The following is a 25,047-nucleotide window of genomic DNA, read 5'->3' as shown; positions in this document are numbered from 1 at the left end:
TTCGTTCAATCGCAATCTTTTCGTGTATTCGAAAGGATGAAATATCAACATACTGATTATCATCAGTTTGCTCCAGCATCACCTATCGCAAAGTATGTCCTAGCGGCACGAGCCTGCAGGCTTGAATTCACCCGCTTATGTTTTTCCATCGTTTGTAATGATGACTCCGCGTGAATTGACGTAACCTATTGATTCAATAGGCATCATATTAATCACTCGCTTATATTTGAATCAGTTTTGTAATGAACTAGAACGATCTAACCCCGTGCTCGAATGAAAGATTCGATACTTTCTGTCTTGGCAATTGGAAAATATGTATCTTTTGAACGGATGGTAATTGGTGCTGAATGTAATGAATGGACCCTAATATTCCCCACCTCAACCCTAATAGTAATAATATCATATTATTAATCGTTGGGTTATATGTTTCATCTGAACAAGTCACACACAATGTACATGCGATAAGACAAAATGCGATGTAATGAGCAGATAGGAGGATGTCGAACGACACGCATGCAGTTGCGATCCTTTTAATCTAATTTCCACCTCGGTCTAGAGTGCCCGATGTCGCAGTTCTTTTCTATGTTGATCTTATCGAAGCCGTGCCCGATGTCGCAGTTCATTTCGATGTTGATCTTATTGAAGCCGCGGTCCTTTCTACTAGTTCTTTCCATTCCTTGTGAGTGCTTTCTTTCGTTGGTCTTTTTTGTCTCCGTAAGAGCGGCAACGGCGAGGGAAGAGGAGCCCACATAAACCTCCGACGGGAATCGAACCGGGTCCGCCAGATTGGTGGGCGCTTATCGTTACGACTACGCTATCTCCCCCTCCCCCAACCCTAATATTACTATCCACCAATCCTAACACTAATGTCCCCTCCGCCAACCCTAATTTCCCCCACCCTAATACCCCCCACCCCAACCCTAATATCCCCATCCACCAATCCTAACACTAATATCGCCTCCGACAACCCTAATATCCCCCTTTCCCCCACCCTAAGACCCCCCACCCCAACCCTAACATTCGTCTTTCGAAAGGCACAAAAAAAAATATATTTTGACGTTTATAATTTTTTTTTCGTGTTCATGGAAAACATTCATCGGTGATCATGGTGAACACTTTTCGATGTCTGACTGCCATCGAAGAAGTGCCAAACATTTAAGTAACAAGTGTTACATTACGACTATTAACTCACCAACCCACAATGCCCTTGTACATAACCACAACCACTACTAACAAAATCGACCTCATCAGAACAGAAAATGCTGCTGCAACTAAAACATTGAGCAAGGAACAAGTGTTGCATTACAACTATTGATGCATCAACCCACAATGCGCTTTACAAATTCCCGTCTCTACTAACAGACTCGACCTCCGCAAAACAGAAACTACTGCTACAACTGATACATTCGAAGAACCACTGTTACATTACTACTATTGACTCATCAAACCACAACACGCTTTTACAGTATTACAGCCGTCACCAACAGACTCAGCAGCAGCAAAACCTACTCCTTCTGTCAAACACGGTGAAGCACCCAAATCAGAGCTGACAGCCGCCGTCATCATTGAAGCATAACCGATTACCCAATCAAGAATCGTGGTTTCGTCATTGCCCGCCTAGTTGCAATTTCGCCGTCGGTGGCCCGCCCACTCTTTGGCAGCTACTTTCAAACGCTTTGTAAGAAATCTTAACGACGTTCCTGAGAGCTTCTTTCAGGCTTGTTGATGTTTTTAATCAATAATCTATAGAATAAGACATTACAACGCAGCATTTTCGAAATTTTTCAAATTTTGGACAACCCTAGTGTACACACTCTGTCACATTAATATAGGCTATCACATCATAGTGTCCTATATGGTGTCGACACAAGCAAATCGCACGGTTCAATGAAATTGTATCACGTCACAGTTTCCATTTGGCTACAGGCAATTTGACGGTGATTTTTGACCGGCTTGCCGAGCATTAAATTTAATGAATCGGGTATCAATCGAAAGCTGACTCTGCACTGATTACGAAAATATAAATTTTATTCCGCTCGCGGCCTTGGAACCCCCACAATCAGCCCCCAATTATTCATTGTCGAGTAGATTGGCAGTGTGACGCAACAATGCTGTCTGGCGAAACGAGAGACTAGCTCAAGAGCAAGGATGCGGCCGAGCGGCGAGAGTGGGATCAGCTGACGTCGCGGCAATAGCGATGTGCAAACGCGCCACAGAGAAACGCTGCGCTGTTGATACTTTATCTATGCGTTTCGGTAGAAGCGAGCACACACCAGCCTTTCCTTGACTTGTAAGGGTAGGACTCGGTCCACAGGATGTATTAGGGCCCTACCAATTTTCGCGCAATATCCTTCAGCTGATAAAGATATGTAGGCTACGTCTAAGTAGTCTACATTGGATATGTCAGATTATTAAGATATCGATTGCCTTAGCCCGCTTGTTGCGTAGGGCTCCAGAGACACGTCGCGCTGTTGATGGCGGGTGTCGATACTTTCTATAGTCGCTTTTATGGTTAAGTGTGAGCAAGGAGCATTGAGCATGAGCATACATTACAAGCTTTTATTTGATCCGTGTGGGTAGGACTTGGTCCGCGCATGCAGCAGGTAAAATGTTGATTGTTGAATAAAGTTTAACAGCAGGAGTGTCGAATTAAACTGGTATCGCTGTCCGGATTCAATCCGTTACTAGAAAGCTTGCGGGCCATACCTGCCAAATGATTCCAAAATGTTACCACCAAATTCATACCTTTGTTTTTCACTGGAATATATCTGATATCACTATAAACGTTGACATTGGAATTTGGTTTAGCATTTTTCAATCACCAAATAGTTTTTTTGAATGCCGGGGACCTTTTGCGTCAAAAGTAATACAGTGGTATCACAGATATTTGAATTATATTCATTCTGTAGCCTGTATATATATTCCTAATGTAACTTACGTAAAACGGATTTGCAGTATTTTTTTTCGCATCTGTGAATAACTGAATGTCCATTGTCCATTCGGCCCAACAGAGTTTGCACTTTTTCGCCTTCTCGGAATTTGGCAAGGTCACCGACGTGGTGCTTATGGGGACTAGAGTGAAAACTCAACACTGTAGTTGTATTACTACAATATGATATATTTACATTATCTAAATTTGCTGTCTTGAGTGAATCTTATTACTTGAAAGTATATTTTTCTTACTAGAAATATCTCTAACAGCTGAAGGATTGCTCGAAAATTGGTAGGGACCAAATACATTCTGTGGACCCAGTTCTACCATTACAAGTCAAGGAAAGGCTGGTTTGTGCTCGCTTTTAGCGAAGCGCATAGAAAAAGTATCAACAGCGCCACGCATCTCTGGAGCCCTACGCATCAAGCGAGCTAAGGCAATCGATATCATAATAATCTGACATATCCAATGTAGACTACTTAGACGTAGCCTACATATCGCTATCAGCTGAAGGATATTGCGCGAAAATTTGTAGGGTCCTGATACATTCCGTGGACCCAGTTCTATCCTTACAAGTCAAGGAAAGGCTGGCGTGTGCTCGCTTGTACCAAAACGCATAGAAAAAGTATTAACAGCGCAGCGTTTCTCTGTGGCACGGTTGCACATTGCTATTGCCTCGACGTCAGCTGATCCCACTCTCGCCGCTCGGCCGCATCCTTGCTCTTGAGCTAGTGTCTCGTTTCGCCAGACAGCATTGTTGCGTCACACTGCCAATCTACTCGACAATGAATAATTGGGGGCTGATTGTGGGGGTTCCAGGGCCGCGAGCGGAATAAAATTTATATTTTCGTAATCAGTGCAGAGTCAGCTTTCGATTGATACCCGATTCATTAAATTTAATGCTCGGCAAGCCGGTCAAAAATCACCGTCAAATTGCCTGTAGCCAAATGGAAACTGTGACGTGATACAATTTCATTGAACCGTGCGATTTGCTTGTGTCGACACCATATAGGACACTATGATCACATCATTGAAAGATAGGATTGGAATCAGCAATATGACGTCACGTGACGTCATGAGGTTCACGTTCGCGTTCACACAGAACCTTTTAAAAAGGTTCGCGTTCACACGAACCTGAACCTTTCAGAGGTTCACACCATCCCTACTATTTACACAACATAAAAATAACAATTCATGTCGCAGTAAGTAAGTTTCTTGAACTCGTGCTTGATGAAAACGAATGGTGAAAAGTATGCTTTTGTGTTTGAGTGAAAAATAATTATTTAGAGTAGTGACAGTTTGTGACCAACGAATGCAAATCGATCATGATATTACAATCTACGCTCTCGTCAACATAACGACTTGGCGCAGGAGAAACACTTTAACGTTTTTTCAATAACTCGATCCTCGAGACTTGTTACTTGTACGATGTACCGTTGGTGTGCAAACTATAACGATCATTTTGTATGATAGTATGTTTTAGTTCAGTGGTTCCCAACCTTTTTCTACCCACGAACCATTTCGAAGGTTTATGCAGTGCTCGCGTACCACCCACCAGTTACCACCAGTCACCAGTTACGCCCGCTGAAGAAGGTCAAAATTTTTCGTCGTTTATGACGTCGTAATGACGAATTTGGCGTGTGCAAGGCGTAATAGCAAATACTATTAAACTAGTAGGCATTATCAACCAGGCCCCAGGGTTAATGGGATGCATGAAATTGTTTTGAAACGAGAATGCTATCAATCCAAGAGGCTAATTTTATGGCATGGAAGGTTATGACAGTTGATAAGAGAATTCTTCAATATGCAATTAGGACTATATACACAGAGAAAAAAAAGACATGGAGGTGAATCGCGCGAAGTGCGAACAAATTTAGCAGTTCGCCGCAGCTTCGCACCCCTTCAGATGCTTTCACGCCCCCAAGTTTGAGAACCACTGCACTAGCGGGTCAATGCGGGGTATATGTTTGCTCACAGCCCATCGAAAGTTATGGATGGTGGCAACAAGTTGGTTTCGTTTCTTCGACTTGATAGTCATCGGAGATGATCATCCTTGCTCGCACTCCCACGTAGAAGGGAAAATTAGCAGATGGAGAATAGCGTGAGAAGCTAGAGTCGATTAGGAGGAGTCCACGCTGAGCCTGAAGTTCATTTGAAAACAATTTTTGTGTTCAACTCCACCTTAACTGATAGCTTCCTTTGATCGAAAAAAAAACAGTATCTATTCGCGTACCACCTGAACGACCTTCGCGTACCACAGGTTGGGAACCAATGTTTTAGTTGTATTGTTGTGAGGACAATCATATGATGACTCAGCACTTTTCGTTAGCAAAGTAAATTGTTTTGCGCGTTAGATTTGTGGAAAGTAAGTCGAATGCATACTCTTTTGTGGAAGTAACTAGATTACTGTGATATCATTGGTAGGTCTCTCAAGCAGTCACCGTGGTTTTAATTTTGAAAGATGTCGCGATGTCGGTATAATGTTTTCTAAAAGTCAAACTCGGACCGATATCATGACTATGTAGGACTTACGATCAACATTATACTTATACAACTTTGTTACAAGAACTATGATATTTCGGTGAGTACTATAGTTGTGTGTTGGATTATTTGAATATTTAGATGCGTGACCATTCGTGTAAAAAACAATATCAAAACATTTTGTAGAGTCTTTCATATTGTGATCTGAAAAAAAGTCGCGGGGGTATCAGTCGTATCATAGAAAGTAACTAGTTGACACAAAAAAATATTGAATGAAGACTCGTCTGTTGTTTTCATAAGTCAAGAGAGTGAAAATTGTTTTTGTTACACTAAATTATTTTCCGCTACACTAGCATAGTTTGTATCTAGAAAAAAAACGATACACACCGACGACGTGAAGTTGGTCAATATCGTTATGTAAAGAGTGAGTAAATCCTCTTCCATGTTGGTGTGATTCAAGTCGATAGCATGTTACACATACCCATCATTTGTATTGTGTGTGATATTGTGAAGATGATACCGCAACAACACAACAAGTAATATTTTGTATCGGGTGTTTGCGTTTTAGGAATAGCGAAGTGTGTGATATTTTAGGTATGTGTGCTCGGTTGAAACTAGGGTTGTTCTTGGGTCTTGTGTCGGGTAAATCAGAACTATGTCTAGAATTTAAGCACGTCCAAGTAAGTTCCTAAGTGACTATGATTACATCTACTTTGACGAAAGGAAATGGAAAAATTCAAATGGATACTATACTAATGAAAAAAAAAGTGCAAAATGGTTTTACCAGATTTAGGTGTAGGATATCTTTTCATCGATTTCTTTACCGGAGTGTGTTTTACAAATATTTCTAGTACACCTAACTATAGGATACATTTAGCAAACGACGTACAAATTGTTTATGTGACGGCAACGACTTTGAGTGACTTGGTTTCGATCCTTTTTGTAAAAGATTGTCGGACAATGGTATTATACTCTTCTGTAATGATTGAGGTACGTGATCAAGTTTCCAATCAACTATTAATCGGACGTACGACTTTGGTTTAACAAATCGTAATATTTCTAAAATGCTTGCTGGTATCATAAGACACAAATCGAAATTCACATCAAGCAAGACCTTTGCATGCTCTGAGTTTTGTGATGGCATTTATTTCGCCCGATAGAAATGAACTTGTATCAATAGTGTTGGTTGTGTTCCTGATTTCTTTGCCGGTATGCACTCTACAAATAATTTCTGCATACTGAGTTAGGATGTGCTTGGCGAATATCATACAAATTGTTTTTGTGGTGATAATGACTTTCAGTAGTTTGGTTTTATAATTACAATTACTTTAGAAGATTCAAATGACAATGTATGATAGAAGATTCAAATGACAATGTATGATCACTACTAACAACAATACAAACACATTTTTTGTAGATTTCACTGTAGCACCTGTTTTTATTTTATTATTGTTATGAGTTTTGTATCAACCAAGACCGGTTGAATAGGATGTATCCAACAAGCATACCTCTATTTACTTTCTTGATGATCAAAGTCTTAGAGTGTAACCTCGTAATGTTTTACATTTCACGCGTTCGACAGAGAGTGTAAACAGAGTTTGACACGGATTAAATGACGCCGCCCGGAGTCCAAAGTGATTTTTTCGTACTGTGTAAGGTTCGTATGTTTCAATTCACTGTCACAGATTATGACAATAATGCATTGTACCGGTTTTTAACCAGCAAACGAAATTGTTGTTTCACCTTTAGTCTTGGTAACTGCAAACAATTACATTTGTAAAATATTTTCTGATATCCGCGATAGGCAGGGTGATTTGTACCAAGGTGGAATAATTTTCCAATCAAGAACATTTTAGACACACGTAGTTTTACAACTCAATAAGTTAATAACAATGGTACTGAAAAGTTTGTTGCCGTCATAATAACCTTTACCACAACGGCAGGTCTAATTAACGCGAATAATTTAATAATCAAGTCATGATCAACTATTACATATGGCAAATCAATTTATCAATCCTTATGTTTGCAGAATGATAACTTTCGATATAACACCAGCGTTCGATTGTCAGAAATGAATTCTCAACTACGTTGGTCAGAATTTCAAATCGCGTACACTCAAACATATTATGTTAATCTCAAGTCGCCTGTACCGAGTAGTAATTACTTTTGTCTTACAAAATATATGCCGCGTAGTAATTCCTCTATCTTACAGAATAGTAACGACTTTTAAAGTTGAATCAAAAAGACGCGTCGTCGGGATATGAATACAACCGAACTTGTTATGGATTTTAGGTTTTAGTGATTGTATGGACTCGTGTATGCTTGGTTGTTTTTCATACTGATACTGTTTGAGTTGGTCGGGCAAGTTACAAACGGATTTTCTTGGCAATGTTTTTGTGATTGACTCTTTGAATATGGTAAGATGATAAGATCGATGTCGAGACGTAATACTCTTTCCGTTAACTCGATTACAACAAAAAATAACCCGATAACTTGTTCAAGATTTCTTTTGTTCCAAATCCATATGTGAATAATCAGCTATTGTGTCAGTTGAAATATCGTGCTGAAATTGCGAGCGGGAACAGTAGGCGCTTGTGTAAATGTGAGGACAGCGAGATGGTGATCGTGTGAATAAATTAATCTGAAATACAACGGAGGGAAAGTTTGCGAGCATGTCTGACAAGCCTACTTCAAATCGCGATATGACAAAGTAGGTTGAAATATTTCGATTGGCATTCAACTCATCGCATTGCAACTCGATCGCGTTATGTGCAAGTGGTTGTCGAGTTGGAAATGTTTACAACAATGGGTGATATTTCATTGATTGATTCTATTGTGTGTAGTAACACATTAAAATATCGCGATGGTATTTACTGAAACTCTATTTGACAAACGGAGAACTGGATCTCGAATAGAGTTGTAAGTTTCAAGGATTGTTTCAAAGTATAATCTTGAAATGTGACTGGATCAAAGTTGGTAGTCATGTTTGTCAAACCTATTTCAATTCACACTATGTCAAAGTCAAAATATTTCATTTCGGTTTATCTCTATTTATCTATAGTACATCTCGCGAATGGATTCCGACGCCCAAAAATAACTGGATCGTTATGTCTGATGCATTATCCTGTCAGCGACCGTAGGGTTTTACAATTATTTCACACCTTTTCAAATAAGCGTTGACTTCGCAAAGGATTAGGGTTGGATCGGAAATCAGTGAGCATTTGTCGGTATTCGAATCACCGTCTGCGACGGTTCTGTTATTCGTTACTTATTAAATCTTACCGGTGAAATCCAGTTCCGCACCAAACTACCAACATATTACATTGTAGCGATTGGGATGTATGTAACAGCAAGTCACGAGAGATGGTTATATCTTATGGGTGTTATCTTGTGAGCGATCGTAGGATTTTAGAATAATTTCACACCTTTTTGAATAAGCGTTCACTTCACAAAGGATTAGGGTTAGAGCAGAAATAAGTGACAATTTGTCGCTATTCAAGGTACCGACACTGGCGGTTCTGTTATTCGTTACGAGTGAAATCAAGTTCTGTGACAAATTGCTTACGAAAATTTCACCGCGTGAGCGATCGGCATGCCTGTAACACCAAGTCGCGAAAGATGGCTATGTCCGAGATATTATCTTGTCAGCGATCGCGGGGTTTTGCAAATTATTTCACACCTATTTGAAGTGTCAGTTTGTGAACGCGGCTATTGTTGGTATTGGAATCGCCGTCTACGCCGGCTCTGTGACAAACTAATTTCCGAAACATTACCATGCGACTGATTCCTAGATTTAGCAAACTATTTCACACCCTCTTTGCTGAAAGTACGACACGTCAACGCAATGTATACCTGAAAGTACGAATCACGGCCGCACCCATAAGCATAACGATATATTATGTCACACTCACCGTAAACGTTAGGATTACCTCGAATCGGTCATATATAATAATTTGCGATACACAGATTAACAAAGGATCAATCACGTGATCAACATACTTCGTAATCAACATCACCTCATGACCGCAACCTATACCTACAACACAATACGACACAAAAATCCGTGGGCACATCTTCGCCGCAGCATATATCTGAAAGGGTACCATCATCGCCGCACAGGCACATCATCACCACAGCCTATAACTGAAAGTACGACTCACCAACACGAGCTTTCAAGGCACATCATCACCACAGCCTATATCTGAAAAGGTACCATCATCACCGCATCCATAAGAACACATGGCACATCACCACCACAAGGGGGGTCTAAAAGGGTACCATCACCACCCCGGGTTTTCAGGCACATCACCGCCGCACCCATAAGTGCCCCACGCACCTCACGACCGATCTATACTACAACTACGGCGCATGTTGAGTTCATTATTGCCGTTATAGCGACTGCGGAATGGAGTCCCTACTCAAAATGCTCCGTGGCTTGCGTAATCGGAATCAAAGAAAGAAGATGCTTACGCAAGGGCGTGGAAGTTTCCTCCGAAAAGTGTGGATCGGGGTCTGCAACCGCTGAATGCATTCAACCGACATGTCCAGGTATTATTATGCATATTACTTGAAAAGAGATAGTTATCAGTATTTTATTTTACTTGTAATTTGAGGTCTTCCGACATCTATTCTAATTCGATACCATATCCCCCTGGATAACCTGCCGACCTGCAGAAAATCGCACTTTCTCACTATAAATTAAGTTCTGCAGGCAAAACCACCCCTATACTCGGGCAGCGTGGTAATGAGGATACAATGCAAATGTCGATGTAGTGTATAGTGATCTTGGTCGTACTTTTACTGTCCAGAAAGCAATACGTTGCGAATACCCTTTTCCCAGAATAGACGACCGACTTCTTAAAGCGATAGGAGACTACTAGTACATGATTTAAGAATTTCACTGGATATATTATATAATACATTTTATAATCTGCTAAGTCTCTCCGCTGCACTAGACGCCATGATCACCAGATCACTTCGCTGCAGTTCAACTTTACAAATTCGGTGAATTTTAGCAAATATACCAACAAATTTCTGGCAACTCCTTCAGATAGTGCATTCGTGTAGTGCATTCGCGTACTGCATCAAATCAATCTTTTGGGTCGTGTACAATTTGAATTTCATGTTTGGTTGTTTGCGAGGTCGAATAAATTGTCGATATACCCGTCCACGATATAATGCTGCAGAAGCTTAGCTAGCTACAATCTTCGTGTACAATGATTCGACATAACTATCAAAGTGTGGGGACTCATACCTACAAATTGGATCATCTTCTTACGCTTCAAATTCATCACTTTCAAATAACTTGCGCATCTATTGTAATTATACTGTAATGATTACGATTATAATTTGTATTGATATCGCTGCAGCTAGAATATAATAACTCTGATCGGGAGAAAAGCTGCTATTTCAAATCTCTAAGAACATCATCGCCAAAGCGAATTTATCCATATGCTGCCAGTGACTTCACCACTATAAGCGACAGAAAAGTGGATCAGACACTCAAAAATAATCATCGACGTGCCTGAACAATCGCATCTTAAAATTGCACGTGAGCGACAGGCGAACGACATCTGTGGAGTAATAGACAGCAATAACCACACTCGAGCCAAGATCACATGTGACACTTGCGCTCAGTGAATAGTGACGCGCCAGCGCAGGCAATACAGCAATCGAATACCTTAAAAACTCGGAAGGACTTCTCTTCAACTCGAATCCAGACGAGTTCCCATTGCATTACAATAGTTCACATTTTATTCAATTCATGGTAAATGGCGGTGCACCACTAGGGGGAGAGAAAGTAGCGTATAGCCCATACATGGCAAGCCGATGAATGTAGGCGAAATATTGCAATGGTTGCGGTTTGCTCATCCGACACCGCGACAAATTCCACACAGAGTAGCTGATCAACGGAGTGATGAACAGTTCTGTACAGCTCTGAAACGATTGAATATAGTAGGCTAAGAGGATAGACCACTATAAACGAAACGCATGCCGCCTAGCCTATCAATGTAAACCACATAGAAATACAAGGACAGTAGAGGTCTTATAACCAACCCAAACACCGAGTCCTGCGGAGCGTTACCGTCTGAACGACTGTTCATGGCCCACAACGCAAGAATACAACGGTCGTGTGCGACACACGGATGTTATGCGTCTTATATGATTGAGATATGTGCAACACTCCGCATTTCTACGCTTTCGAGTTCCCGGCTGAAAAAGAAGGAATCAATCATCTGCACCAAACAACAGCATCGACTGGTGAACTCGCAGGAGACGTCAACCACAAACCGGCTGGCAACCAAACCGAATGTTCCGTTGGTCAGATCAGAATAGAGCAACTTGCCATTACCGAACTTCATCAGGAGCTATATCGGTAGTGACGGGGCAAACCTCTCCTTTTCTGTGGCAGAGCCGGCTACGCCAATAACCCGAAGGAGCAGTTGCATTCTATTTCGATCTCCACTGTAATCATAGTTAGTGTCGACGAGAAAGAGATATGTACAGGAATACAAGGATACGAAAATCCTTTGGTGGAAACTTATGGAACAGGATATCATGCGCTGTAGTAACAGAAAAGAAACAGAGACAACACAGACAAAACGGAACGAGGGACAGGCACAAGCACGAAGACACTTACACCGACATTCACGTATGAAAAAGACAGGACAGGCATAAGCACGAAGACAGCTACACCGACGGTGAAAACGTACAAGAAAGAAACAGAACGAGGCACAGGCACAAACACAATGACACCTACACATACACCTACGAAGAAAGAAGTTAATATTTACAAGACATCGACAAGAATTAAGATGACCGCGATCATTCAACCAGGAGCTCAGCGACGAGAAACAACCCATATCATCGCTGGTAATCCTACCAAATCAGATACGACCTTGCCTTATTATTTTCGAAATCTTAATTCTGTTGGAAGCCGAAAGTTGATTCAGGTTCTATGATTATTTCAATAATAAATGAAATGACTTATTAACTTGGGGAAATGCAACTTGGCGTTTGACTTGCCGGTTTTCGCCTGAAGGGTCGGCGCTATGCTATACAAGAACATGGATAAGTAAATGTGATCAATATATCACTGCATAATTTCCTCTGCCAAAACCAAAGATGGTCTGTGAACTGACACAAGGCCCATACATGTTCACCGCAATTCGTCCACCTGGATCATTAAATTAAAGAAAAAAAACAATTATGGAAGCCGAAAGCCTAGCCGAAAACATGTTCCAGAACCCAAGACGATGACCAACGAACCATTCACCGCACTTCGTCAGGGGTTATTCCGGTGAACGGCAGGATCTCGCCTCCCCTTTTCTGTCGCTTAGCCGGCGAAGCCAATAGCCCGAAGGGGTCGTTGCGATATGCATATATTAGACATATCGACATCATATTGCCAAGGGTTCCAGAAGAAAAAAAAACACAGTTAAAGCCAGATGCAAAAAAAACACGTCCATTTTTTGCGGAATGTTGACCACAGACTACAGCGATAACGGATCAGCGACACGACATCGATGCGTAACACGATTATCACCTACCACCTTATTACCACGGCCTCTACCGTCCAAGGTACTCAGACTTCCACGTCTTCAACGAAGTTCCACAGCCCACCCAGTCCGTACTGGAAATCGAACAACCTGCATCCACACCCGAGTAACACTAAGCAACGACGCAGAATGCATTTCCTATAAAGCAGCCAAGAGACTCTGATTGCTGCGCTAATTGGTCACTGTCAATAATTACTCTGAAATATCAAAATTCAATCAAAGGAGGCGGTGAATCTAGACTCCTCGTCGCTATCCGATCGGCATAGCGGTGTCTAGAGAAAGCCCAGATCGTAGATAAGCAGTGGCGGTGAAGGGAGATCAGCAGTCCTCAGTTGAATATCGACATGGTGTGAAATGACCATTGATGTCGAATCACCACGATTGCAAAGCATCAATAGCCATACGAAACCTATGCGACACTTGCTATATGCGTGTGCTAGTGTACGACATGCCTACATCCCATAACATTTTTCAACGCTGGACTTACCGTGATCAGAATCACGACAAGTATATTCTTGGATTGATCAATCCACTGGCTGGCGGTAAATCCAGGATAATCGGCTTTTGTACCTCGACCATAGGTTTTTGACCTTTCGTAAACTCCAGTTAATAACCCCTGCTTTAGTGTGACAAGTTGGTGATGTAGTCTTGTATATCTTCTGGCGTTGGTGCACCCAGTGTACGGTTACTGTGTTCACGGACTAAAGACCACAGGTCTACAATATCTGCGTATGTGACTTTTTTCGTATTAAAGCCTTCTTTTTCATATGATATTCCGCTGTTTTGAAATCAAACATAAAATAATGAAGGGAATGGATGAAAATCAAGAAGACCAGTTCTGAGGGTGCTGATGTGGGCAACTATGGAACGAGCGAGTGAATTCCTCATATGTTCGATCACCAACTGCATTGTTACAATGCGCAAAAGCAAGGACGGCCAGCGATGGACTGATGCCTTCTAAATACTAGTTGAGCGTAACTCAATAAACCCTATTGGATCCAAGCCAACGACACCGTAACATCGCTATCTGCTCGCAAATCTGCATGTTGCGAACATTATTTTCACAAACGAGTCTTATTACTAGGTGCTAACCTGTGAACTATTTTTCAAATAGGAGAACTTTCCAGTAATCGTAACATCGAATCCATAGGTCTTAAATTTCAACCTGCTATAAATCGTTGCATCTTGATGACAGCAAGAAAGGACATTCGACACAAAAGTAAGATGGACCTTCTTAGATCCTAAATTACACTGATCTTTCATGATTTTGCGTGACATATCACATATCACGGTCTTATTTCGGTTGGGAATAATATAGAATGAATATATAGTTCCGCCATTTCTGCAGGCTTGGCTATGTTGGCATAGGGCTAGCCTATAGCGGCGGGCAGACCGGCTTCATGCGCGAGTCGCATATCAAAAATCTTGGCTTTAAAAGAGCGACAACAAAAAGAATTTAAAAAAAGTATTGATGACGCCACAATGATATTGTAGGCTATCGAAAGAAGTTTATTATTGTGTGGTGATACGTTGCGTCCCCACCTGGGCTATAAGGTGTTTAAAATCAGGATGATATGACGTCTAAGGCTTGCGGAGCAGCTCCTTCAAGTGCTGATGAGAATTTAAGGAAGACTTCAGCTCGGTAATATCGACATTTCATTGGCCAAACTCAGCAGTTAGTGATCGCCTTTACAGTACAAACAGAATAGCGCAGAACTGATTGACCTGCGCTGGCGTAATTAATTAACTTTTTTTTAAAAATTTATCATTGTTTTATCGTTGATTGATGGCCAGGCATCCATGGTTGCGGGTGAAATGTTTATCTCAGGGGTTCTCAAAGGATGGGTCACAGGAGTAATTTAAGGTTGGTCACAGAGCTATTTAGAAAATTGTACAATTAGTGAAAGTTTAGTTATATTTGTTTTGTTCATATATTCGAAAATATATTCATGTTACTGAATTTTATGTGAGCTACACATAAAACTTTTCATCCGACTCTGGTGAGATGTAGTGAGCTAGTGACACGTATGGATTCACAATGTACAAGTCGAAAATGTTAGGGGAAACCAGGGATATCTAAATATCTCTGCGGGAAACAGCGGCTTTTGCCCCCTCCCCCCCCCCCCCCCCGGCTATAACCATCTACAGCCAGCAGCAACGAAAACAATTTCGATTGCATAATAACTGGAAGTTAATGCTGAAGTAACCATGTATTCTGGCAGTGTCATACGTCGTATGCCCTTGAAAACGGCGTGCATTAAACTCTGACTGAAGTGCATTTGATGTAGATTTATGGTAGGCCTACGTCAGCAGGTCGTATTATTGTAACATAGAAATAGCCGCAACTGCAATTTAATATCAATCATCGACTTCCTATGTCAAAGTATACGGTCCCACCGCAACGAATCGTAATAAATTTAGGATGTAGCGTAGCACATAAATTTTGCAGTCGGTCTGAAATGTCCGGCCATGAAGTCACTGCACATAATGTAAGAGTAATATGAATTGATTGTATCATTGGATTTAATGTTCTGACATCGCAACTGCAATAGGTAGACCTACAGGACATACTTGTACAGCTAGCATACTAAAAATTGTTTCTCCACTTTTCTGTAGTATCCATTCACCAAAGAATTGTTTGAACGAGGCCCAGATTGATTATAATATTCCCCTTCATAGTGGAACCATAGTGTCCTATATAGCGTGGACACACGCAAATCTCACGGCTGAGTGAGATTGGTCTACGCCACACTTTCCATTGTAACTGTGTTTGGTATTGTGACGAAACCATGCCGTCAGGGAGCAGGTGAGGAGCAGCGCAAATTTCAAGCGTAATGGCCATTGTTGCGCAACCGATTGAGCATTCACACTCTCACTCTCGTGCGCACTTGCTCCCGAGCTGCTCAGACGGCATGGCTGCGTCGCAATACCAAACGCCGTTACAATGCAACATTTGAGGTTGATTTCGGGGGGTTCTAGGACCAAGAACAGAATCGGTGCCGCTGTAGCTAGTAGTTAGTATGATCGCTCGCACATCGCCATTGTTTCTTATGGCGGGGTCGCATGCTAACGCGAAAACCGGGGGTGACATGCTAACGTTTTCGTCTTATGGCGGGGGTGACATGCTAACGTTTTCGTCTTATGGCGGGGGTGGCATGCTAACGTTTTCGGGTATAGGCGGCGGTCGCATGCTAACGTGAAACTCGTGGTGGCATGCTAATGTTTTTTGGTATACGTGCGGCGACATGCTAACGACGATAAATGTGTCTGTCATGTATTCTTACGGGATCTGTGGTGATTCGCCATGTGTTCTTATGGGTGCGGTCGTGAATCGTACTTTTAGGTATATACATCTCTCGCATATCATACTTTCGGGTATAGGCATCACTAAACAGGAAATTCACTAATCCGCAGTGCATTGCGCGATTTTGAAAACCAGATGTTGGCGGTTTTGTGTGACCCACTAAATACGTCCGTTTTGGAAATTCGGAGCGCGCACTATCGTATCGATTATTCCACTAATCCAGTAAGTACTATTACATACAGGAGTATTCAGTATTCAGCAACGACACGAAAAGCGACCAACAAATAACCGCACTCGTAAATTAACACCTAAGAAAGTGTAAAATTGATTGCAAATCCCGCGATCGCTAACAAGATAATGTCTCGGGTATAACCATTTAGTGACTTGGTGTTAAAGACATACCGATCGCTCACAAGGTAATATTTCGGTAATTAGTTTGTCACAGAGCCGTCGTAGACGGTGATTCGTAAACCAACAATTTGACACTTTCTGGTGGTCGCTATATGTTTTGACACTTAGGAACGTGGTTGACTTTAGTTGTATGATAAGAATCATGTGAATATACAAGTAATGTATCAATTTGTCAACTTGAAATGAAACTTACTACACAAACCAAGTTGATTCGTATTTGAATGTGTTAATTCGGTACAATTCTAATTATTTTGAGAAATCTTTTGATTCGACCGTAACCTGAATATTACTGACGCCGACTTTCAGCCGCATCGAATTATTCGCACATTCCGCGCCGCTGTTTTCACACTTATAGAATCAATACCAACTATAACTCTTCTACAAGAATCAAGAATCACAAGTATGTGCATTACACAGTTATTGTCTTTATTAACTTGAAATCAAACTCTTAACAAAAACACGCAACTAATCATTTACCAGCTCTAACATTATGAAAATCCTCGAGTCTTTATTTTTAAGAATGTTATAGTACGGTGTCGGAATCCATTCGCGGGGTGTACTAAAGCTAAATCCAGATAATCCAAAATGAAATATTTGGACTTTGACATAGTGTGACTTGAAATAGGATTGACAAACATGACTACCAACTTTGATCCAGCCACATTTCAAGATCATACTTTGAACCAAGTAATGTAACATTACAACTCTATTCACGATCCTGCTTTCCGTTTGTCAAAGAGATATTTTAACATCTTACCATACTCAAAAGAATTATTCACAACATTAACAATTGTTAAAAATCTAGTTTTCACTTACTTGATTATATCACTGCAACTCATAAATTTGAATTAATTCATCCTGGTTGTATTCGTATGCTCGGTCTTTTTTTATTCGATTGTAAAGGTTGTTACTATTCTGAAGACAAACTATTTACTAATCGGTGCATATACGATTTGACTTGGACATATTATATTTTGAGTATACGAGATTTGAACGTCCGAACAATAACTGAGAAATAATTTATCACAATTAAATCCGTAATATTACAGCGTAAAAGATATTGGAATGTCAGCAACTCTGTAAGGTCATAGTTACTACCACATTACCTAATTTACCCGACCAACTCGTCATGATCATTCCTGAAATCAACACAAACGTGACCACTGACTTGAGTTAACCACAAAACAGCATCAAGTTTTAAATCCACTTGTAGCTTACGGCTTATTTGAATGCGGGTTATGTTTTGTTGTAATTGAGTGTACGGAAATAGTATTACGTCTCGACATATCACCGTCTTACCATATTCAAAGAGTCAACCACGAAAACATTGTCAAGTAAATCCGTTTGTAACTTACCCGACCAACTCAAGCAGTTAGCCAAGCATACACGAGTCCATACAAACACTAAAACCTAAAATCCATAGCAAGTTCGGTTGTACTCATATCCTTACGACACCTCATTTTTATTCAACTTTAAAAGTCGTTACTATTCTGTAAGAAAGAGAAATTACTACGCGGTATATTCTGCAAGACAAAGTAATTATTACTCGATATATTTTGTAAGACAAAAGTAATTACTACCCGCTGCAGGTGACTTGAGATTAACATAATATGTTTGAATATACGAGATTTGAAAGTCTGATCAACGTAGTTGCGACTTCATTTCTTACAATCGAACGCTGGTGTTATATTCAAAGTTATGATATCAGAAAATATTTTACAAATGTAATTGTTTCCAGTACCCAAGACTAAAGATGTAATAGTTCCAGTATTCATACATTGAACAACCGATGCAAAATGCTTTATTATCCCGATTCCCAACGGGTAATTGAAACGACTAAGTGTAGAGTCAGTATATCACAATATCGTTACTATTGAATCCAGCAATTGATACGATTTATTGTCGGAATTTGTGACAGAGAATTGAAACATATGCACTTTACAGAGTGTGAAAATATCACTTTGAGTATCGAGTACTGTTCGAAGCTGGCGATCAATTCTTAATCATTTCAGTAACTCCCCATTGTGCGTGCTAAATGTGAAATATCGCGAGGTTATACACTCTAAGACTTTGATCATTACAAAAGTAAATTGTGATATGTTTGTTAGATGCATCCAATTCAACTAGAAGTGTCTAGTGCCCAACACTCGTAATATCAAAAAAGTACTTGCTACACTGTAATTCACTAAACGTGTTTTGTATTGTTGTTCATTTGTAGTATTGATTGAAATTGTTTTTGAACCCTCAAATAATAATTCCCGACATGAAACTAAGCCACCGAAAGTCGTTACCATCACAAAGAAACAATTTGCATGATGTTTACTAAATGTGTCCTATAGTTAGGTGTGCTGGAATTATTTGTAAAACACACACACACACAGGATCAGAGAAATTGGAAATTTTTCCGTTGTTATTATCTAAAGTAAATGTCATCACAATACTCTGCCACTAAAAGACGTTACTTGTATGTGATTGAATCCCTAACAATTAACCCACTATTCCAAAGAAATTTTACTCACTCGACAGATATGAAACAGCGTCACTTAATCGGTCTATCGTTTTTCTAAAGGTAAATCATATCCATCCAATAGAAAACAATTTTCACTAGCTTGGTAATGAAACCGAAGTCTCCATTCGATATTTTGTTTGTGTCAAATACTTTACAATGAACACATTTGAGTGGTTGAGCTTTACATCATCAAGCTGTTATTTGTAAATCAAGATTTCGGTAAACTTGTAAATGTATCGTTTAACTAACCGACATTTAGTGATTGCTGAACATACCACTTCGAAATACTGCGTTGATCTCAATTCCCTTTATCCCGATAATCGAAGTACTTTTGTTTTGAATTCATAACAATCGGCTTTTCTATGACATGATAAATTATTGACAAGTTCTGCTTAGAAGATTGGTTGCATATCACGAAAAATAATATACCACACATATTATTACTGTTACTCCATTCATCGGTATTTTTTCCGTTGTCGATTTTCAAACGAGTAAAATTTATTACTTGAGTTGCTCTGCTTACTATATTTAAATGTAAACTCGCCCGTCTTTCAACAACAAACAATGTTAAAAAAGTATGCAATCAAACACAACAAGTTTTACGATACTAATTATTATCCCACATAACCCATTTCTTACCGATGGCATATGAAATATATTCATGTTACACGAAAATCTTCGCTCATGCTACAAACCTGTACAATGATTGGTGGTGCTTTCAAACTGTTTCGATACCTCAAGAACTTTATTGTCTGAATGGTTGTTCATGTATCGTAATAATCAAGTAGTTCAACACAGAACTAGTATTAACAGAAACACCAGAGTTGTTTACACAAAAGTTTGTATGTGTACAGTATACGAATACCATGTGTAAGTCCAGCACAATTGTGGTATCCATACGAGTTTAGTTAACACAATTTACGACACCGAGGTCGCGTCATCTTTCGTAAGACAACAAACCAAGGCTTCAGGATATGTCCATGTCATAGCAATAAATCAGCTACTCCAACGACAGAGTGCATATGTTTTCTAGTTACGGTGCTTACATCTTACACACAAATCAATCTACTTTGCTAACGAAAAGTGGTGAGTCATCACAACAATACAACTATCATACAAAATGGCCGTTATAGTTTGCACACCAACGATACATCGTACAAGTAACAAGTCTCGAGAATCCAGTTATTCAAAAAACGTGAAAGTATTTCTACACCAAGTCGTTATGTTGACGAAAGCGTATATTGTAATATCATGATTGATTTGCATTCGTTGGTCACAAACTGTCACTACTCTAAATAATTCTTTTTCACTCAAACACAAACGCATACTTGTCACCATTCGTTTTCATCAAGCACGAGTTCAAGAAACTTACTTACTACGACATGAATTTTTATTTTTATGTTGTGTAAATAGGTAATAATTAATTCAAGTAACACTATATCAACATCATCGAGTTGTGCGAATAGATTTACATGTGATCTTGTGGTTTTAATCGAAGTATAGAGCACGGTCTAACGTAGAGTCATCTCTGTTGTACAGCTACTCGGTAATCGAAATGCATTAACATGTAAACAACGATCTTGTTTCGTCACACCAAAAATATGTTCACTGTCGCGATACTCCGCACAAGACGTGCATAGCCTTTTCACACTCGTAATAGTATACCAACGTCAAGCGATAACGTTTAACAAGACCAACGACACTGAACCCACGACGTTTACCTATGTAAAATTACCACTTTCACTTGCCAGTCCATCGTTTACCTGACTAAACATATTATTTTCCTTTCGAGATCTGACGTTTACCCAGAGTAAGAAACCATTTTCACTTGTAAATATTTTTTTTCCTCGGCTAACAAACCTTTTTTCACTTGGAAATATATTTTTTCTCTGGGTAACAAACACCTTTTCTCTGGTTAACAAACCTTTTTCACTTGGAAATATATTTTTTCTCTGATTACCAAACCTTTTTTCACTTGGAAATATATTTTTTCTCTGGATAACAAACCTTTTTCACTTGGAAATATATTTTTTCTCTGGTTAACAAACCTTTTTTTTACTTGGAAATATATTTTTTCTCTGGGCAACAAACCTTTTTCACTTGGAAATATATTTTTTCCCCGGGTAACAAGCCTTTTTTCCCTGAGCAACAAACCATTTTCACTTGGTGGTCCGTCGTTTTCCCGAGTAAAAATATCATTTTCCTTTGGAGATCCGGCGTTTACCCAGTGTAACAATACATTTTCACTTGGAAAAATACTTTTACCTAGAGTAACTAATCATTTTCTCCTGGGTAACAAACCCTTTTCGTCTGGAAACTATCATTTAACTGAGTACCAATACCGTTTTCACTTGGAAATACATTTTTTCCCTGGGTAACAATACCATTTTCGTTTTGAAAACTGACAACCACACCGGCCAATTTGATATTTTTGTATATTGTTACAACGGACAGTGACAAAATATACACCAACAACGACTCCGATACATTTGTGTAATCGCATACTCACTTGCTCTGGAGCATCCCATCAAAATCGACGGTTAGCCAGTGGCTACCGCTAATAGCCACACACACACACAAACACAATAACAATGTGCTATTTCGATATGACTGCGATGTCCGGGTTCGTGCTTTAGATTTTCCAGAACCAATCCGTCTAAAGTTGTAATCCCCCACCTTTGTTAACTGGTTGATACACGGATAACAATCTTCGGAAAATGTAGGAACGCATACTACCCATCGTGCTAACGATTCCGGGTTACTTGCGATTAATTTCCTTGCTCACCCTATACAGATTATACGTACAGCGATATGTAGCGGTAATCGGTTTGGTCAATACATATCGCCCCATTCAGTATGGAATTACAAACCCAATACAGGTCAGTTCATAACCGGATCCGGATATTCAATGCAAAGCGATAAAGCAGAACCAATGACCAAATGTAATTAAACATGTAGATTCACAACCCTTGATTTTTTTTTTCGTGAAAAATGACAATACATATCGAATATATATTTTACGATGGTTCAACCCTACCAAGTATTCACGTAAATGTGGTTTATGACATTACATACAATGTATCAGTGTATCAATGTTGGGTGTTTATGCACACATCGGTATGACCCATAGACAACATCATCATACCCTCCAGGACTTCGTTATTACATAGTGAGGTCAATAAAATCAATCGGAGGCATAGACGACAGAAGGCTTGGAGATCCAATGTAAAATTCAGACAAACAAACGGATATATTTGTCCATCTTGGTTATTTACTCAACTACCATTGGTGCTCTCGATACAGCGAACGGTACAGTATGCAACGCATATCATTAGAGTGATATATCCACAGGTAAATATGGGGCCTGGCCACAATAATTGTATCGAGATTTAACCCAGATTACTATCCGTTCACTGATTCACTCGATGGTTTTAGCAACTTGTAACAACACAAGATAGAGACGACTGGAATTACTAATATTCATAATGTTTATGATAAGTGTCGTTACCGATCGTTCACTAAGTCGATATGAATATTCGAAAAATCGGATATCACTACTCTCAACACCAGTGATTCGGTTTAAGTTTAAAATCGATTTGATAATGTAATCCAAGGTGTGTTTCTGTGGGATCTGCTAACCTTTACGAGAGAGTGCTGTCTCTTTGACACATGAAACAATTATTATCAACCACACCTTGCGTGCATCGATTTGTCGGCGTCGTACAATTATTGTGGCCAGGCCCCATATTTACCTGTGGATATATCACTCTAATGATATGCGTTGCATACTGTACCGTTCGCTGTATCGAGAGCACCAATGGTAGTTGAGTAAATAACCAAGATGGACAAATATATCCGTTTGTTTGTCTGAATTTTACATTGGATCTCCAAGCCTTCTGTCGTCTATGCCTCCGATTGATTTTATTGACCTCACTATGTAATAACGAAGTCCTGGAGGGTATGATGATGTTGTCTATGGGTCATACCGATGTGTGCATAAACACCCAACATTGATACACTGATACATTGTATGTAATGTCATAAACCACATTTACGTGAATACTTGGTAGGGTTGAACCATCGTAAAATATATATTCGATATGTATTGTCATTTTTCACGAAAAAAAAAATCAAGGGTTGTGAATCTACATGTTTAATTACATTTGGTCATTGGTTCTGCTTTATCGCTTTGCATTGAATATCCGGATCCGGTTATGAACTGACCTGTATTGGGTTTGTAATTCCATACTGAATGGGGCGATATGTATTGACCAAACCGATTACCGCTACATATCGCTGTACGTATAATCTGTATAGGGTGAGCAAGGAAATTAATCGCAAGTAACCCGGAATCGTTAGCACGATGGGTAGTATGCGTTCCTACATTTTCCGAAGATTGTTATCCGTGTATCAACCAGTTAACAAAGGTGGGGGATTACAACTTTAGACGGATTGGTTCTGGAAAATCTAAAGCACGAACCCGGACATCGCAGTCATATCGAAATAGCACATTGTTATTGTGTTTGTGTGTGTGTGTGGCTAACCGTCGATTTTGATGGGATGCTCCAGAGCAAGTGAGTATGCGATTACACAAATGTATCGGAGTCGTTGTTGGTGTATATTTTGTCACTGTCCGTTGTAACAATATACAAAAATATCAAATTGGCCGGTGTGGTTGTCAGTTTTCAAAACGAAAATGGTATTGTTACCCAGGGAAAAAATGTATTTCCAAGTGAAAACGGTATTGGTACTCAGTTAAATGATAGTTTCCAGACGAAAAGGGTTTGTTACCCAGGAGAAAATGATTAGTTACTCTAGGTAAAAGTATTTTTCCAAGTGAAAATGTATTGTTACACTGGGTAAACGCCGGATCTCCAAAGGAAAATGATATATTTACTCGGGAAAACGACGGACCACCAAGTGAAAATGGTTTGTTGCTCAGGGAAAAAAGGCTTGTTACCCGGGGAAAAAATATATTTCCAAGTGAAAAAGGTTTGTTGCCCAGAGAAAAAATATATTTCCAAGTAAAAAAAAGGTTTGTTAACCAGAGAAAAAATATATTTCCAAGTGAAAAAGGTTTGTTATCCAGAGAAAAAATATATTTCCAAGTGAAAAAAGGTTTGGTAATCAGAGAAAAAATATATTTCCAAGTGAAAAAGGTTTGTTAACCAGAGAAAAGGTGTTTGTTACCCAGAGAAAAAATATATTTCCAAGTGTAAAAAGGTTTGTTAGCCGAGGAAAAAAAATATTTACAAGTGAAAATGGTTTCTTACTCTGGGTAAACGTCAGATCTCGAAAGGAAAATAATATGTTTAGTCAGGTAAACGATGGACTGGCAAGTGAAAGTGGTAATTTTACATAGGTAAACGTCGTGGGTTCCGTGTCGTTGGTCTTGTTAAACGTTATCGCTTGACGTTGGTATACTATTACGAGTGTGAAAAGGCTATGCACGTCTTGTGCGGAGTATCGCGACAGTGAACATATTTTTGGTGTGACGAAACAAGATCGTTGTTTACATGTTAATGCATTTCGATTACCGAGTAGCTGTACAACAGAGATGACTCTACGTTAGACCGTGCTCTATACTTCGATTAAAACCACAAGATCACATGTAAATCTATTCGCACAACTCGATGATGTTGATATAGTGTTACTTGAATTAATTATTACCTATTTACACAACATAAAAATAAAAATTCATGTCGTAGTAAGTAAGTTTCTTGAACTCGTGCTTGATGAAAACGAATGGTGACAAGTATGCGTTTGTGTTTGAGTGAAAAAGAATTATTTAGAGTAGTGACAGTTTGTGACCAACGAATGCAAATCAATCATGATATTACAATATACGCTT

The 25,047-nt window shown here is 39.6% G+C and overlaps 1 protein-coding gene across 1 annotated transcript in view; it reads right to left on the bottom strand.

Moving 5' to 3' along the window:
• Positions 1–25,047, bottom strand: part of LOC145455195 (uncharacterized) — a 102,185-nt gene that overhangs the window by 55,642 nt on the left and 21,496 nt on the right. The window lies entirely within an intron of this gene.

This window comes from Botryllus schlosseri, chromosome 14, assembly GCF_051294905.1.
Source record: "Botryllus schlosseri isolate E-star chromosome 14, Bs_hap1, whole genome shotgun sequence".
Lineage (NCBI taxonomy): Eukaryota > Metazoa > Chordata > Ascidiacea > Stolidobranchia > Styelidae > Botryllus > Botryllus schlosseri.
This window is presented reverse-complemented; position numbering and strand designations above follow the sequence as displayed.